This window comes from Pteronotus mesoamericanus, unplaced genomic scaffold (assembly GCF_021234165.1).
Source record: "Pteronotus mesoamericanus isolate MK-2021 breed Mesoamerican mustached bat unplaced genomic scaffold, CSHL_Meso_final scaffold_167, whole genome shotgun sequence".
Classification (NCBI taxonomy): domain Eukaryota; kingdom Metazoa; phylum Chordata; class Mammalia; order Chiroptera; family Mormoopidae; genus Pteronotus; species Pteronotus mesoamericanus.
In genome coordinates, this window is record NW_026555308.1 from 41,299,587 (window position 1) to 41,319,654 (window position 20,068).

The following is a 20,068-nucleotide window of genomic DNA, read 5'->3' on the forward strand; positions in this document are numbered from 1 at the left end:
TTTAGCCATGATTAGGAACAAGAGTGGGCATGCTTTACAAAAATAACTGGAAATAAAATTTAATTACAGCTTTCAAATATTAAAAGCTAAATCTTAAATTATTTTGGCCTCACAAAACTAGCTATTTTAAGTGACGTGAACAAAATAGCAAATAAGCAGCTTCTCCTTTGCTCACCTGCGGAAGACAACTAGCCACAATCTGCTCGGCCTGCAGGGGACTAATCCCGCTTCCTGGTGGACTGCCACAGGGTACAGATGGCCATCACTTACGCCAATCAAGCCCTGCCAAATCACTCTGGGATGGCTGCGCATTGCTTCCTAAAGTTATCCCTTCAAAGGGCTTTACAGGGATATAGGGGCATATTTGAAATTAGATCTCAAGCGAGTAAGTCAGAGTGATTAGGTGTATGATGTAAATAAACACCACATTTTGATCTTATTCAGTTCTCCAGGAAAAAGGCCTGCTTAAAACTACTTCTAACATCGCTGCAAAACAATCTTATTCTATCCTTATATATCTTTCTCATATTCAAAACTCAAATTAAAAAACGTTCTCTAAAGAAGATGAGATTTTAATACAACATTTTCACTTTAAATTTTTTTTTGCTTTATTACTTCAGCCTTAAAAAATACAGGACAATTCACTAATACAACATGCAATATTATGCAAAAGCCAATGTAATATAGGTCCAAGTTGAGAATGTAGTTGCCAGAAATAGTGGAAATATAAGCTTTACCACATCATGGTCAAATGGATGGGAGTAATCATTCAATGTAATAGCAAAAAGAAAAAAAAAGGCAAAAATTTAAATATAGACTTAAAAAAATTTCTCCCCACAAAGATTTAATACCTAAAACAGATGAATTCTGAACATATTGACAAATGACATTTCAGATCCTTTATTTTGAAGCCACAAGCCCAACATATAATCCTATTTTGAAGCCACAAGCCCAACCTATAATCCTTAGAAGTAATAATTAACAAAATGCCACAATACAGAACATAAAATGATTGTCAGGGGCTATAATTTTTCTCCTATTCATACTGAGAAATAATTGCAATTTCTACTTTTCTTTTATACACAGCTTCGCAGTCAGTCTGTTTCATTACCTGCTTAGTCTGCTTAGCATATTTGTTTCATTTAAAATCTCAGACATACCATCATTTTAGGGTTCAGGGATTATTCAGAATTTGATCAGCTTTGTCATTAAAGTTATTAGGGTTATTTTAGAATAAAAACTCCTCGTTGATAAGTATGCAAAGCAGCTTGGCTGTCTGACATTCATTTGAGAAGCTTTCAGTAATTGAATACTTGTTTTAACGCTTCATAAATTAATTCTAAATAATCCTGAAGTTCTTTTCCTCCAAATCAGTCTTATTTAGGAAGACTTGCATTACCACCTTAGAATATATTTCATTACAATTTGCAAGTTACAAAAAAAAAAAAAAAAGAGGCTTTGTATGTGCATGGTATGCTTTTATCCTGTCTTTGTAAAGAGAGTTTTAATTCTTATTTTTAATTCATATCTATTGGATTTCCCTACTTAGATGATGAAATTCTGTGTCTATTAGTATATTATCAATTGAAATAAAGGCTGTATAATTCTCAGTACATATACTTCACCAAAAACGTGTTCCTCTCACAGTGTATTCCATTTCAGTAAGTATAACTACTATCCATCCAATTTCTCAAACCAAAAATCTTAAAAGTAATTCTTGAATCTTTCCTCTACGTAATACACCATACATAACCCATTAGGATACGGTGGATTTACTTCCAAAAGCTAACCTAACATCTGTACTTTCTGTTCATCCCTGATCCCACCACTCAAAATCAAGCAAACATTATTTAACCCCGAGACCACTGTAACAGTCTTTTGAGATTTCTTGCCAGCATGCTCCCCTCATATATATTTTGAATGCATGAGGAGAGAATTGTTAGGTTCTTAATTATATTAAAAAATCACTGTCATTCCTTTTATTAAAATCCTCCAATATTGTCACATTGGTCTTGGAATAAAATGCAAACTCTACTCCATTGCATGCTAGAGCATAATCTGGTCCCTAGAGATCTCGTCCCTTATCTTATTCCACTCACTCCTTTGAGGAGCTCTTTTCATTCTTTATATAGGCTAAGACATTGGTTGTTTACTTTGAACCTCTGTGCATTTGTTCTACAAAGACAGTCTATCTGGAACTTATTTATCTCTGTAATTTCTTTCATAGGTGACCAGTTTTCATGTCCTTGGTCTTCCACTCAAATTGCATCTCCTGAGGAAAGATACCACCCTGGCTGGTGTGGCTCAGTGGGTTGAGTGCCGGCCTGTGAACTGAAGGGTCTCCAGCTTGATTCCCAATCAGAGCACAAGCTTGAGTTGTGGGCCAGGTCCCTCGTTGGGGGTATGTGAGAGGCAACCTATCAATGTTTCTCTCCCCTTTTCCCTCCCATCCATTCTCTCTAAGAAATAGGTAAAATATTTAAAAAAAAGAAGAGAGATACAGTTTTATCTGACCATCCTTTCTAAAATAAAATTCAAAAGATAGTATTATATTTCTATACTATATCATTAACACTTGTGAGGCCCAATATCCCATGTCTAAATATGTTAAAGTTATATATCGACTCAACAAACTGTTAAATATAACATGGTCTATCCCATTGCTTTGACAAATGTATCTCACTAACAACATAGAAAGTCAAATATTCATTTCTCAAGAGTTCTGCACTTGAACATGGCAATAGAGAAAAAGTCTGCTCCAGGCCTCACATTCTAAGGCTGACTTCTTTCCTTCTCAGTCATGATTCCATCATTTCCTCAAGTAGCTGAGCATACATATGTCTACAAATATCCCATCCTGCACATCCATACATCCCATGGACAGCCAGCAAGCCAGCCACCTATTAGCCACCCTTCAGATAAAAGGATGGATAAGCGGTCTGGACAGGTGATGGAAATAGACTCGGGGCTGCTGAGGCAGAGAATCTGAACTCCTAGAGATCTGGAAGGGGTGTTTACAAACTACAGGTGGGCACACATTCCAGTTGCTACAAACCCTTCAACTGCAGGCACAGAGCAGAGCCAGAGCAGAAGACGTGTAAACTCTTCCTGGGCCGACAAACATCATCACTTCACTTGTCTTTTTTTAGAAACACCAATTTACAATTATCGTTAAACATATTTACCTTTCTGTATTTCCTCCCTCTAGGAGGTAAGCTGCATATGTACAGCTTTGTCTGTCTTGCAATGTCTGACACATACATAATTGGTATTAAATAAACACTTGCTGGATTCAACTTTTTACAATGACATAACATAAAAATACAACATTTAGAAAATGCACATATTTTATAAGGGTTTGCAAATAAATATCTACCAAATCTAAGGAAACTAATCATTTGCATTTCAATTAATCATATTCATATGAGGCATAGTTTAGTAAACATTATCTACTTTATAAGATGTGATATATGCTTTTATCCTAAAGCCTTAGTAGTTTTATAATGTATTAAGAAAAATACTGACAATCTTTCATTACACACTAAAGACTAGTGGTAAGAAGAAACTGGCCAATAAGAAAGCTTACTTTTAGAAGAAAATATCCTAATATATACTGTATTCAGCATATTAAAATATCTAAAACATTCTTCTCACAAGACAGAACCTAGTAAATGTTAGAATACTAAAAATAAAATCCCATCTGTGAGTTAAAATTTCATTAAATTAATTGACAATTATTTAAGTATTCTAGGCATTTTGTATCAAATAGTATTATCTCTTCAGGGAAATATTGTCAGCTATAAATTCCTTGTTTTCAAGGTTAAAAGAAAGATCCAGGAAGATTCCACAGCAGAAAACCTAATATTATGGCCCATGACATCATTCTTACTTGGGTCAAAGAAAACTTAGAAGGCCTCTGGTTAGTCAAAATTTAAATTTCACAATGTTCTTGCACACATGCATTCTAAGTTTCTTAATTAAAATGGTAATAGAATAGAACTGAGTGCAGCAAAATAAAAGCCATTTGTCTCTCAATCTAATCATGAGGTAGATGTGAAATATCCCGGCATTTATGATAACAGATGTGTAAAGTAACTACACTAGAATCATTCTGCTTACTATGTGAAGCAAAACACTTAAAATAATTTGACTTTAAAGGAGAATAAAGGTAAAATGGTCCCTTCACTTCTGGTAACAAGTGTACCAATATCGCGATGGTCGTTATGCTTTGAGTGTAATAAAAACTTCGTTTCATTCAAAGTGGTACCAAATCAAAAAGGATCATTTAAAAATATTCTGGTGATGCCGAGTCAAGAAAGAAAGAAAATGTAAAAATTTTTCAGCCAATTAATTCACTGCAGTTATCCAAAAAGATAAACAGTTAGTTCATCAATAAGACTTTTTTTTTTTTTTGTAAAGTGGCTGAAAGCCAACTTTAAGATTTCTTTAGAGTCTTCATGAAAGCAAGAATGCAATTTCTACATTTGAACTCTTGGCTGCATCAATAAAGTCAGAAGACAGAGTGAGGAAACAAATTCTCAGCCAAAACTCACAGGGGGATAGAATAGCTGGATAAAAAATAATTAATCTTTCTCATGTGCCAAGTCATCTACCCAGGAAAGATTTCCAGCAAGCTAAATTTAGCAACAGAAAAGCCCCTCCAAGTCATGAAGAAGAAAACTATAACCTGAATGTAGTTATAAAACTACTGATTACTTTCTTCCCTATTCTCAAAAATTAATAATTTGATGGAATAGCTCTTTTTATTATGTAACTAAGTAAATGAATGTTGGCTCATTTTTTTTTAAATTATTTTATTTAGTTTTTCAAATACATTTGTCTCTGCCTTCCCCCCATCACTTTCCCTTGCCCCCTCCCTCAGCTCTTCCCCTTTGGTTTTGTCCATGAGTCCTTGCTATATGTTCCTTGACTTATTCCCCTTCCCTCCTTCCCTCTTGTCTCTGTTGGTTTCTTTTCCTTTCAGTGTTGCTGGTCTTATTTTCCTTACATCTTTGTATTGTTAGTTAGGTTCATTTCTTATTTAAGTTGGTCTTTGGAAGACTTACACGTAGAAATTTTGATTTCATTTTTACAATTGTGGTAGAGAATCAAGATATGACCAAGTTTATGGTCTATTATATGTGACCATAAAGTAATACTACTGATTTCTTAAAGCACAATTTCAAAGCAACCTTATTCCACAAATACTGATCTTGCTCAAAACAAGTTTGGGGATCCATTTTACAACCTGCTTTGAGAACTTAAGAACATTTCCAATATCAGTCAATTATCAGCCCATACAAGTGGGTTTAATTTTCATAAAGACAGTCATTAAAAAAGAGTGAAATCTGGTAGATGTGGTTGGTGGTCAAACTTGGTGAAAATTATTTGACTGCAAAGATTAAGACTAATTTTATGTTAGCTGAAAAGTTACTCTGAAGCCAATTTCAGAAGAAATGTATTTTAAAATATTTTTAAGACTATAGCATTGTTAAAATTTTTTCTCCATGGCCATTTTAATAGCAAGCTATGTCATTATCATCAGTATTTTTTAGATTAGTGTCAGCGGTACAACCCTGATTAGATATTTATATACCTTATGAAGTGATCACCATGACAAAACAAGCACCCATCTGGTACTATACATACTTATTACAACTCAGTCCCTAAATAAAGAGGAAGAGGACACTTTGAACACCTAGAAAAGGGCTTCCGTACATTCTTTCTAATATCTCTCTTCGAATAAGGGAAACAAAGGAACACTAGACAAATGGGGCTACATCAAACTAAAAAGTTTTGCACAGCAAAAGAAACCATCAACAAAATGTAAAGACTGGCTGGGAGAACATTCACCAATGATACATGCGATAAAGGACTAATATCCAAAATTTCTAAAGAACTCATACAACTGAACAGTCAAAAGACAAACAATACAATTTAAAAATAGGCAAAGGACCCAAATAGACGCTTCCTCAAAAAAGGCATACAGAAGGCCATCAGACATATGAAAACAAGCTCAAGGTCACTAATCACCAGAGAAATGCAAATTAAAACCACAATGAAATATCACCTCGCACCTGTCAGAATGACTATCATCAATAAATCAACAAACAAGTGCTGGTGAGGATGTGGAGAAAGGGCAACCCTTCTGCATTGTTGGTGGAAATGCAAATTGGTACAGGCACTGTGGAAAGCAGTATGGAGATATGTCCAAAAAAAAAAAAAAAATCAAAAATGGAACTGCCTTATGATCCAGCAATTCCATTTCTGGGAATATATCTTAAGAAACCCAAAACACAAATTTGAAAGAGTATATGCGCCCCTATGTTTATTGCAGTGTTATTTACAATAGCCAAGATTTATAAGCAGCTCATGTGCCCATCAGTAAATGAGTGGATTAAAAAGCTGAGGTACATTTACATAATGGAATACAAGTTGGCTATTAAAAAGAAGAAAGTCTTACCTTTTGTGACAGAGGGGATGGACCCGGAGAGTATTATGCTAAGTGGAATAAGCCAGTCAGAGAAAGACAAATACCATATGATGTGGAATCTAATGAACAAATAAATGAACAAAATAGAAACAGACTCATAGATACAAAAAACAGACTGATAACTGTCAGAGTGGAGTGGGGCTGGGGAGTTGAGTGGAAAATGTGAAGGGGTCAAGTGAAAAATAAAATACCCCAAAAACTCAGACACAGACAACAGTATGGCAATTACAAGAGGGACAGGGGGTGGGGTGAGGTAGAGCAGGGGCATAAACGGTGATGGAAAGAGACTTGACTTTGGTGGTGAACACATATACAATACACAAATGATGTAGTATAGGACCGTACACTTAAACCTACATAATTTTATTAACCAATGTCACTCCAATAAATTTAATTTAAAAGAAAGGACTTTCTAAGCTCACAGTGTGCATATTCTCTTTGTCCACTCACAGTGATCCTTCGACTGAATGTGACCCAGTCCTCCAAGAGAAGTGAAAGAATTGCAGATATTCCCTTTTGTTCAACAGCACCCAAAGCCACAGGAGGCAAATCACAGATGTAATATGACATAGTTAGATATGACATCGGCTTAATTTACAGTAAGAAAACCACATTTCTGCTTAAAAATATAGTTTTGCTTATGATCTCATTTCATTTTAAATTACCATTTTATACTATCTTCTGCTTCCCCCAGGCGTGATGTACTAATCCTGCCTTAGTGCTTCTTAGTTCTCTGTCCAAGTTTATATTGTCACCTGTCACCTTGTATTATAATTATTTTTTCAGGCTCCCCAGCCGATTGGGAGCTCTTTGAAGGCAGAGACTTATCTTAGTCATCACTACAGCTTCAGAGTGTATCAAGAAATTATCACATACAGAGCATGCAATTAATTTCGCAAGAATGAAGGTATGAATATATACTCCAACTATTGTCAGAATAGTCAATAATATGCCTCTCCATTGACATCTCAACCATTTTTAATTTCTGTAAAAGTCAATTTTTAGAGACGAAGAAAAATTATTTGATTCCAAGAACTGATATTTCATGTTTTACAACAAAGGGAACTGATACAGCAAAGTTATAAAAAGCCTTAAGTAACAAAAACTTATCAATGGAAATGACCCCACTGTGATGACTGCAAAGGGGCTTGCTTTTGTAAAACTGCTAAATTGCTGTGTTAGAACCAACGAGCTGATGAAATCATGTCTACTCAAGACTCAAGGTCCATGCAGCTATCAGACAACACCAGAGCAACTTTTCCCTGTAGCTAGGTTGAGTCTGATATTTCTGGAGACACAACACCATCCTTTCACATTAACATTTACAGAGATGTTAGAACAACATGTTCTTTAAAAAAAAAAAAAAAAAAAAAAAAATCAATGTTAAAAAAAAAATCAACGTTTAGGCCTTTTCACCCAGAGCCATGCTTGGCCTGCAGGTATGTGGTGAGCCGTGGATGTGGGTATTTTTTCCATGGGGTAGGGTTTGTTAAAGTTGTTGAAAGTAAGGCCTACTTCAAAATATACCAAGGGAAATTTAGAAGATGACGAGAGGGTAAAACTGATTACTATGCCCAGAAATGCTTGGTAATCCAAGATAAAAATAAGGATGACACACCCAAATATAGGATGACAGTTCATGTAACCAACAGAGACCTCATTTGCCAGATTTCTTTTGCCCATACAGAAGGAGATATGACAGTGCAGCTTATGCTCATGAATTCCCGAAGTATGGTGTGAAGGTTGCTGGTGTGACAAATTAGGCTACAGCACATTGTACCGGCCAGTTGCTGACCCACAGGCTTCTCAATAGGTTGGGCATGGACAGGATCTATGAAGGCCAAATGGAGGTGACTCAAGATGACTACAATGTGGAAAGAACTGACGGTCAACCTGGTACCTGCACCTGTTATGCTGTTAGGATACAGGGCTTTCCCTAAGTAGTACTAGAAATAAAGTTTTGGGGTCCCTGAAGGGAGCGTGGGTGGAGGCTTGTCTACTCTCACAGAACCAAATGATTCCCTGGTTAAGATTCAGAAAGCAAGGAATCAATGCAGAAATACATTGGAAGCACATCATGGGTGAGAACACTGAAGACTATCGGCATTACCTAATGGAAGAAGATAAAGATGCTACCAAGAAACAATTCTCTCAGCACATAAAAAACAACGTAACTCTAGATATGATGGCAGAGATGTACGAGAAAGCTCATGCTGCTATATGAGAAAATTTTGTCTTTGAGAAGAAGCCTAAGAAAGAAGTTAAAAAGAGTCAGGGCCATCCCAAAATGTCGCTCCCCCAGAAGAAAGATTGGGTAGCTCAGAAGATGACAAGCTTTCTCAGACCTCAGGTGCAGGCTGCTGCAAGCTAATAAACCAAACCACAATTTTCTCTGAAGATTTTTCAGACAAAGATATAAACTTTCTGATCAAGCAGGTGAAAAAAAAATTAACATTTAAAAATATTACTTTAAAAACAAAGATAACACTAAAGTCCAAAAACGAATTTCAGATTCCGTTATCACTACTCCAGAAACAGATTATTTCACTCCATCTGTTCAGCACTGTGAGAATCAGTGATCTAAGCATGCAAAGGGAGTCCTCACTTCTACAGTCCTTTGTTTTTGTCATTTTTAAGTCCGTCAAGTAAGACGTGTAGTTCCGTATTTTTCTTTATTTCACTATACATCATATTCTTACAGACTTTTCTAGCATTTCCCCTTATTGAATATTTTTTGCCTTTCCCACTTTAGCAAATGCGAAAGAGGAAAAAAACCACTTCATAATTTAAAGGAAATTACAGTTAGCGTTCATTTTCATCCAGACCTCCACATTCATTTAACTTCCTATCCAGACAAATATGTTTCTCATACAACAAATCTCCCCACTATCAAGTTCGAGGCACACTGCTGATGCAGTGTCATTGCAAACGGCACCAGGCAGGTTTCAAAGGAGGCGGCCTTTAAAAAGACTTTCTGGAAATTATATTACATGAAGAAAAGTGACTTTTAAAAATAAAAATGTTTACTCTGAAACAAGCAAATTAAAAAGGCGGGGGGCCCCCAATTGTGTATAAAAGTACCTTCTGAAAAGGACTAAATTAGCAGTGGGGCTTTAGATTTAGCCTCAGAATAACTAAACAAAATTTTAACTGGCACATATCAAATGTGCCAGTCAACACAAGGCAATGTTGCTGCCTCTGCTATGAAAAGCCAACCAAGTAAGCAATTCTCCAATTCTCCATAACTATTCTCTCTTCATTTAATTGTGAACCCAGCTGAGCGGTATTGATCTATGCGAACATTATCTCTGGTGTAATCATTACCTTTACTAACCGAATCTGCTAAGCATTTTAGCAAGCCCAGAAGATCACAATCACAGACATCTTCACAGCAAATATTATAAAGTAGGTGTTATATGAGCATTGTGACCTAAGCCTCAAGAACACAGAAGAGAATAATTAACTTCTTTTGTATTTTTGCATATCCAAATTTCTCATTTTTCAAAATAAATTCCTATTACTTGTGTCAAAAATAAATATTCAAAACTCAAAAACATTACAATAATAGTGGGCAAATAAATAGAATATGGAAACCTAAATAACAGGTTGGGGTATAAAATGAAAGTGGGCAAATGTTTAAGATTTATAGTCAGCATAACTACATGAGGAACTGGACCCTGGAGATGAGGAAAGATACCCCCCAAATTTAGTTTGCATAAGGGCAGACGGTAATTCAATATCATGAATCAAGACATAAAATCAGGAAATCAGGAATGAAGATAATGAATTCTCTTGAACTATTTTAATTTGGGACACTCAAGGCCAGGTGTTGGTCCTAGAGACATTATAATTATTGGTCAAAGCTCATGAGGCAGGTAAGAGAATGGGAGCACAAAACATGTAAAGGGGGATAGAAATGGAGAGTCAAAATAGAAAACTGAGAATAAGTTTTCAAAAGTTAAGAACTGTGGCAGACCGTTTAATAACCACACTTTTCCAGTCCTAGCGTGGATGCTCCTTTGAGATGAGACTTTGCACTTTCTCCCATCCAGGCATGGAGTCTCTTCCTCGCCTTGAATCTTGGCTTGGATGGGACTCACTTTGACCAATGGATGGCAGAGGTGGCACTGTGCAAGTTTTCAAGCCTAGGCCCCAAAAGAGAGTTGAAGTTTCTATCTTGAACATCTTAGAACACCACCCTAAGATCGTGAGGATGCGGAGAAGACTGGGATTAAAAACCAGCCATTGAAGCAGTCTCAGCTGAGCCTACCTCTTAATTTGTCAGCTGAATGCAAACACATGAGCGAGCCCCAGCTTAATTGGCAGGGCTGTCTAGTCAAAACACAGAACCATGAGAAATAAAACATTGTCTTAAGACACAAAGTTTTTAGGTGGTGTTTTATACAGAAATGAATAACTGACACAAGAACCAACAGGGCTGCAGCATGAAAAAAGCAAAAAGCAGAGAAGATAGTTGCTATAAAAAAATGTAGCCAGAATTTTCAAAGTAGCAGAAGTTTCAAAGAGGCTGAGGACCGAGAAGAGGTTGTAGAGCTAGTATAAGAAGTCATCTCAGACACTTAAGAATTCACTTTCTGTAAGGTGGTCAGGGTAGAAAAGCAGCCTTTTTCTGATGAGAAAAACTAATGCAATAAGGCAGATTATTCTGATATGTTACTTTATAAAAAAGGAAAGACATGAACTCTTTTAAAGAACTGAAGGAGCAGACTAATTGAATAAAGCTTTGGCTGTTACTGTTTAAGATAAAGATGGAGTGGCTGAAGAAAAAGCTGTAAGGGGAAAAGAAAAGTATTTTCTAAAACTAGAGAAAATTGATATACCTAAGACCCAAAGGAACTGAGAAAAGATGGAACAAGGCTGACGAGTATCTTAATTGGAACTGCTGTTACAATATAGCATGAACTAGGTGGCTTAAAAAATAAAAATATTTATATCTTACAGTTTTGAAGGCACCCACGGATACAAGGGCTGGTATCTGGTGAGAACGTGCAGCGTAGACGAGCACCTTCCCGCTGCTGCATCCTCACGGGGCGGAGAAAGAGAGCACTTCCCTCTCCTTTTATAAGAACACTAATCCCATCATGGAGGCTCCACCCTCACGGCTTTATATAAACCTACTCACCTCCCAAAGGCCCTTCCTCTTACTATCATCCCCACGGGGGTTAGGGTCACAACCAGACAGTCCATAACAGTGAGTTAACCAGAGAAAATAAAAAAACAAAGGTCCAGGTAAGGCAAGTGGATAAGAGCTGGGACGAAAGAGGAAGAGGGAGGGTAGAACAGGTGAAAATAATTGTTGATAGGCGTGCACGGGAGTGTCTTCTCTGGGTTTACAGTAGGGGAAGGAAGCAAGATAACCAGCTAAGGTTGAAGAAACTGAACATTTAAGAGCTTGAGAAAAATGGAAAAGTTTGGAAATGGTTTTATTTAGTCTAATTTCAGGGAACATTTGAATTACAAAGTAAAATAAAATACATTTGTTCACAAAGAAGCCTAGAATACAATTTTTCCTCCTCTTTAAAAATCACGTGTAAATAACAATTCTCTTCCCCCACTCTCCTATGTCTACAAATAAAATAAAACAAAAAAGTCTGAGAACTTTTTTCTTCATAGGTACCTGGTAATATAAAAAGGAACATCTTGCTCACGGCTCAGTGAAAACCCTTCATAGCTTTCTCCATTTCACCATCTCAGATGGATGAGGAGAGAGAAGAGAAACTGCTGGCGCTCTCCGAGAGTCAGTTATCGTTTATGAAACGATCCTAATGCTGGTGCTGTCTGACTCGTGAGATGATCTTGGTGTGTATCTGAATGAATACTGGTTGAAAAAATAATAATTTCAAAGTATTTACAGTTTGCTTTTCATTCAATGAATTGTGCTCAAAGTGGTCTCCTCAAAAACATGAATTTGTCTTAAGTTATACTCTGGGTGAGAGGAAAAATACTCAGTTAAGATGAGATGATTGATTCTTGGATTTTTATAAATGAATGACATTTCCTAGATGGGCTGCAATGTACAAAAGTGTAGTAAGTATAAGAAGGCAGAAGACATAGCTTTTGCTTTTAGCATTCTCAACTGAAGGAATATTTAAATTCTGTTTGCTATGCTTTCATTTGTGTGAAAAAGCATGTGTGACTAAAATAAGTGTTTCCTGAAGATTCCCTGGGCATGTCCTTTAAGTCCCCTGTCTAGACCAGAATTCTTTTCCAACCAGTTTAGCAGTGTTCCCTAACTTGAAACTTAAAACCTTGCGCATATGTATATGTTTGTGTTTGAGTATATACAAATGCTGGAATCTCCCACAAAGAGACGATAAATGCTAATACGTACGTATCTGTTTCACACCTCATATAAATATAATGTAAATATAATATGCAAAAAAAGAGAAACCACTGCATGTGGCCAGTTCAAATAGCATAGTACAGTTATAGAATACATATAAAAGGATAAATAAATCAGAGTCTAGGTAATGCTAGGAATAGAAAAAAAGGAATCGATTCAAGGAGGGCTTCAAGTTTATCCATATTCTCAATGGTTATTTCTAAAAAATTTCAAGTATGGTAAATGTTAGAAAGAAATTAAAAGGAGTTTGGATATGGGTATTACTATTTCATTCTCTGTATTTTTTTTCATATTTTAAAACAAACTAACAAAAAGAGAACCTACAAAGAATTCTCTAGAATTTTTTTCAAAATAAAAAAAATGTATTTAACCACTTAAAAATTAATGGGAGTGGTAATCTCAGTAATAAATAAGATGGAATAACCCCACTACCATCAATCTCTCCTAGTGATGACAACTAAAATTTTGGACAAAATACAAAAAACAATGACCTGAGAACACAGAAAAGTTAAAAATGGCAGGCAGACTAGAGAGGAGGAGATGCAAAACTTACAAAAGCACAGAGCAAGAGTGAATTTCCTGCTTGTTTTTTCTCTGTTGTATCCTGACGTTGACCCAAAGAACTCGTAGAAGCAGTACATAGAAGGAAAGGGCACAAAAAGTATGGAAAGAATCCCTGGTTTCTGGCCAGGCGACAAGAAAAATAATGCCTTGATTATGAGGACAGAAGTGTTCATCTCCCTCTCTTTTCCTTCGTTCTTCACTCCCAGCCCTTCTGTTCCTAAAAGTGGCTGCAATCGCAGGTCAGCAGGGCAATGGCAATGAGGGAGGTACCCCAAGCTCCATAATGGAAAGAGGAAAAGGCAACTGGTGGTCCCAAAAGTGCTGGGGGGAAATCTTCATGTTTTTTCTCTTGCTTTTCTCTCACCCTTTCTCCCAATTGTAACCCCTGGTCAGGTGCAACTGCTCAGCAGCAAAAACTGCTGGAACCACAAGAGAGCTCCCTTGGCCTCCCCGCCCACCACCACCACATTACTGGAATAAATGAGGAAAAATGAGAACAGGGAATTGTGGACATCTTGAGGAGGAGAGAGCTGGAGATGACGAGAATTTTGTATATGACACAACGCAATGTTAGAAGGCATCTCTCCGTGGCATTTCTACAAATTTTGGACTATTTCCTAAAGATGTTTACATAGGAGACAACCTCAGAAGCTAAGGACAGATACTCCCCTCATGATTTGTGGGGAAGGTAAACTGATGAAAAGTTTGCACTGCCTGCTACGCCATGAGGAATAGACTGTTTGCAGCCATTGGGGCCAGTGTTCCTTTTTCAATAAAGTGTGGCACGCAAACCTAGGAACGCCCCAACATGCTGCTCTTAGGAACTGCTTGACCACTTGAAACACAAGTGCCAAGCTCACCTGTAAGCTGCACACATTTTATGATTCTGCTTATAAGACACTGTGGAACAGCCGAAATGATAGGGACAAAAAACAGATCAGTAGTTGCCAGGGGCTAAGTGGGGAGGTTGGCTACAAAAGGGTAACAAAAGGAAACTTTGTGGGTTGAAGAAACAAGGCTGGATCTTGATTGTGACAGCAGTCACATGACTCGAAATACCTGTCAAAACTCAGAGAACTATATACTAAAGAGTGAACTTCACTGTATATAACTTTTTAAATAGTAGGCATATGAAAATATTAATTTGAAATTAGCATTTTTTAATTTCACAAAGCAATTTGGAAGTTCACATTCACTTAAAAGTTTGAAACATTCATTTACAAATTATCTGCCACACAGATTAGTCAATATAGAGTATGAAAATATTAATAAGTTAATATTGGTAATGATACATAGCAAAAATTTCACAGATTTAGAATACACTTGTTACTTGGTATTCCTACTTCCAGACCAGAAACTAATAAGTAGCATTATTCCTACTGCCTCTGTTTTTTCTTTCAGGTGTTAAATACAGGAAAAAATACTGTGATTTCCCTTTCTACTTCCCTTATCTAAGTTTATTCTCTTACCTTACTGTGGCTTTTTTGATCTTAACCTTTCACTCACTCTTTGTCACTTTCTATTTTAATAGAGACTAGATTTTACTCCTTAAGGATCTTGCTATCAGTTGCAGCCCTGTAATACTGTTTACCTTAGTTCATATTATTCATTTTTTCCATTATCACTATTTATTAATGTTCATCAAGTATCCCCACAATATATAGGGCACAAAATGATATTTAAATGTCAAATATCAAACTCGAAGTTCCTGTCCTTTCATTCACCTTCAAATCTGTCTCAAGTTTGACATTAAGCTTTCAATATAAAGACAGGTAAGGTTGGATTTGGGGACAATATATTTCTTTAAATTTTTAATATCAGAGAAACTTTCTCATCTTGAATTTGATATGTATGAAGAAGAAAAGGAACTAGAATTATTCGCTAAAGGAAGAGAAAACTTTAAGTTGATTTAATATACATCTGTGGCAAAACTATAGCTTAATAGCTTAAGGGCTTAAAATTGCTAAGAGAAAATTCCAAGTGCTAAAAAATAATCAGCACCTTATGAATGAATAAATGAATGAATAAATGAACAAATGAACAAGTGAATGAATCAATAAAAATAAATAAAGGAAAAGGTCTTGAAGTACAGGAAAAAAGTTCACTTCTTTGAGATTACAAATTTTGGAGAAGTACGATATAAATGGCAAAGAAGTCATATATAACCCTTAAAATAAGAGATTAAAGTTGGCCTCCCTGTTTGAAAAATTTCTTATTTCTATTAAATCTATATATTTTCATTAAATTTTAAAGCTTTATATAGGGATGAACAAACCAACAATTTCTGGTTAATTTTAGAGGGAATATGATAACCCTATTGTCTTTAATCACTCAAGATTACAAAATATGCCTATCCTTTTTTTTTTTTTTGCCTTACTAATAACTGGAGTAATTAAACCATGTAATAATTAATTCAACTTCTTTAGTGATACGCTAAAACCCAGGTGAAATCACACACACACACACACACACACACGTGTGTGTGTGTGTAACCTGAGTGTTTAATCTCAATCCTGACATTTTCTCCAATATATTGTATTACTAATAATATTCATTCTGTCTCATTACAAATAAGGGTACCACTGCATACACGAACACATACATATGGATAAATATAAAATATTTATGTCAAATTCACATTGTATAAATTCATACTTAATTCTAACATTCAATAAAGCCTTACTTCATTCCATATAAATTCTGTACATATTTTAATGCTAAGAACAGAGTACTAAGACTATTTTAGTAATTCTTAGTGTGAAAAATCATGAATTTTCATATAAAAACATGCTTCAATTCAGCAATATTTTTGGGTCTCTATATTGCCTGATTTCATTTTACAGATATTAATGAGAATGACTTAACTCTCTATTTTACTGAATGATTACTCTTGTCATTTTCTCTCTTATTTCTGGCTTATAAAATGTGTGTCTTCCATGTCTCTCTTGAGACTATTGCCCATCTCATCTCTTTCAACTACCTATTTATGCCTCTATATTTATACAGCATTATCATACTTTCTGCTATCTTCTTATCAATTTCCTTCATTCTCTTTTCACCTGCATTTTTTCAAATCTCCTTACTTTTCTGTTTGCATTTCATTGAACTGTATTAAGCGGGCCGTTAGGGAACACGCACACACGGAGACACCAGGGCTGTAACAAGTGTCATCATAACATTCCACACTGAGATACTGCTTTGTCTAAATGAAAATGTCATTCACAGCAGTTTTTACAGAATTTAAATTTGGCATTATGAAAATTAAAACATTATCCACTTGCTCTTTGCAATCTGATTACAATATCTACCTCCTACAAATAAAATATAAATGAGAACCACCAAACTAAAACATGTTAGCAAGATCTTACATTTTTCTTCTAATATTGCCTCAGTGGCCTACAAAAGGGATCATATAAGTAATGGCTAGCTCTCAGATTCATCAAAATTTTATTTCATTTCTAAGCTAATTTTTTTTCTGGCTTTTATTTGCATAAGTTAATGTGAAGAAGCAGCTTGGATACCCTACATGGCGGAGGATTAAGTGGAAGCTACTCTAACCTACTCCCAGAACCAAACTGGAATTACAACTTAATTTTAGAAAAATTATGCTGAATAACCAACTGAATACAGGCTGTAGAGAAGCCACATAACCACAGACAGATGGAAGAAGCCACTTCACCACAACATGACTGGTAGGGAGTGTGGAGGAGGCGCAAGAGGGCTGGCTGGGCTCCCACGGGTGGCAGCTGAAGTTCCACAGGGATAGTTCAGTGGCTGTGGGGTTCCCCTGAGAAGTGTGGGGTCTAAACCCCGAGCTGGACTCCCTGGACTACAGCACCAGAACGAGGAAAGGAATCCAAATAACAATCGGCTATGAAAAGCAGTGGGGTTTCTGTCTGCCAGGGAGAGACACTGCTGGAGATGCAGAGAGCATCTAAAGGGCCAATGTACAAAATTCCTTTTGTAGCCACTTACCCTGGCTTCTAGGAGAGGGAGAGCAGAGTGGATGAGAGACACATGAGGAGAGTCTGGGGCTGTTTCCTCTGGGAAGAGAAATGAAGGAACAGCTGCCAGGATCCCTGTGCGAGTCACTCCCCGTACTGCAGAAGCCAACTTTCTCAGGCAGAGCACCCCTCTCCAAGCAGCATCAGCCTGAGGGAAAGCAACAGCCCTGGCCAGGGGAGTCATTCTTGTTCCACCCTGTTTTGCTTAAGCCCCAATGCAGAGGAGTAGAGCTGGAAGACATGATTCACTCTTTAAGCCTAACAGAGAGCCTGCAGGCAGAGGTGGATCTCTGGGAGTTCTGAGACTTTACTGACACACCTCCCCACCCCAGCCGCGCCCCCGCCACCCCCCCACCCCGCCCGCCTGGCAGTGCTGGTAAAAGCCAGACCTGGGTCACAGCCTGGTTCTTTCTGCACACAAACAGGACCAGTAGAGGGAGCCACAAGCTGTGAATTGATGATAGCTCCAAACAGGTTACCCAGGGCCAGTCACGAGAGTCTTTGTAGATCTAGCTAATACACAGAAACAAACACAAAGAAACAACCAAAACAAGAAAACAAAGAAACAAGCCCCAAATGAAAGAACAAGAGAATTCTCCAGAAGAATAACTAGCTAAAATGGAGGCAAACAATTTATCAGATAGTTTAGAATAATGATTATAAGGATACTCAACAGCATGAAAAAAGACAAAAAAACCATTAAAAAAAGGACCAGTAAGAAATAAAAAATGCAATATCTGAAATAAATAATACACTATAAGGAATAAACAGTAGGTTGGATGAAGCAGGGGACTGAATCAGTGATTTGGGAGACAAGGTAGGAAAAAAAACCAAGAAGAGAAGAAAAAAAAAAAAGAAGGAATTGAAAAAACTGAGGAGAGCTTAAGAGACATCTTAGACAACATGAAGTATAACATCTGTATCATGGGAATACTAGAAAGAGAAGAGAGTGATTGAGAACATATTTGAAGAAATGAAGACTGAAAACTTCCCTAATCTGGTGAAGGAAAAAAAAAAAATCACAGAAGCCCAGGAAGCTCAGAGTGTCCCAATCAAGTTGGACCCAAAGAGGCCTACACTGAGACACATCATAATTAAAGTGGCAAGGCTTAAATACAAGGAGAGAATCCTAAAAGCTACAAGAGAAAAGCAGGTAGTTACATACAAAAGAGCACAAATTAGACTGTCGTCTGATTTCTCAAAGGAAAAATTTCAGGTCTGAAGGCAGTGGCATAAAATACTCAAGGTGATGAAAGGCAAGAACCTACAATCAAGGATACTTTTCCTAGCAAGGCTATTATTTAAAATCAAAGGAGAAATAAACAGCTTCCTAGACAAGAAAAAGCTAAAGGAGTTTGTTAACATCAAACCAGTACTGCAAAAAATGTTAAAGAGCTTGCCTGAAGAAGAAAAAGAAAAGGAGGAAGAAAAAAAAAAACCCAGAGGAAAGTACTTTAACAAAAAAATGGCAATAAATATGTATCTACCAATAATCACCTTAAATGTAAATGGCTTCAATGATCCAAGCAAAAGCTGAATGGATGAGAAAACAAGACCCATATATATGCTGTATCCAAGAGACCCACCTCAGATTGAAAGATCCACACAGACTAACAGTAAAGGGGTGGAAAAAAATATTTCATGCAAATGGGAAGGGAAAAAAAAGCTGGGGTAACAGTACTTAAAATTGACAAAATAGACTTTAAAACCAAGACTATAATAAAAGAAAAAGAAGGAAACTACATAATGATAAAAGGAACAATCCAACAAGAGGATATAACCCTAGCAAACATTTATGCACCCAACATACGAGCACCTAAACATGTAAAACAAATTTTGATGGACATAAAGGGAGAGATCAACAGAAACACAGTCACAGTCAGGGATTTTAACATCCATTGACTTCAATGGATGGCTCATCCAAGCAGAAAATCAACAAGGAGAAAGTGGTCTTAAACAACACACTAAACCAAATGGGTTTAATGGATATCTTCAGAGCATTTCACCTCAAAACAGCAGAATATACATACTTTTCAAGTGCACATGAAACATTTTCTAGAATAGACCACATGTGATGATACAAAACAAGTCTCAATAAATATAGGAAAACTAAATCATATCAAGCATCTTCTCTGACCACAATACTATGAAACTAGAGATCAATCACAAAAACACTGAAAAACAACAAAGATATGGATGCTAAATAACACGTTATTAAACAATGAATGGATCAACAATGATATCAAGGAAGAAATCAAAAGGTACCTTGAAATGAATGAATATGAGAGCACAACAATCCAAAATCTGTGGGACACTGGGAAGCAATCCTAAGAGGGAAATTCATAGCATTACAAGCCTATCTCAAAAAAAAGAGAAAAAGTTCAAATAAACAATCTAACTTCACAGTTAAAGGATAATATTCTCCTTGAAAAAGAATAACAAACAAAGCCCAAACTGAGAAGAAGGAGGAAATAATAAAGATCTGAGCAGATATAAATGAAATACAGTCTACAAAAATTATACAAAAAAAAAAATCAATGAATCCAAGAGCTGGTTCTTTGAAAAGATAAATAAAATTGATGAACCTTTAATCAGACTTATCAAGAAAAAAAGAGAGGGGATCCAAATAAATAAAATCAGAAA

At 36.3% G+C, this 20,068-nt stretch overlaps 1 protein-coding gene and 1 pseudogene across 1 annotated transcript in view; one reads left to right on the forward strand and one right to left on the reverse strand.

Moving 5' to 3' along the window:
• FER (FER tyrosine kinase) overlaps positions 1–20,068 on the reverse strand; it is a 399,396-nt gene that overhangs the window by 163,577 nt on the left and 215,751 nt on the right. The window lies entirely within an intron of this gene.
• Positions 7,979–8,864, forward strand: LOC129083922 (60S ribosomal protein L5-like; annotated as a pseudogene).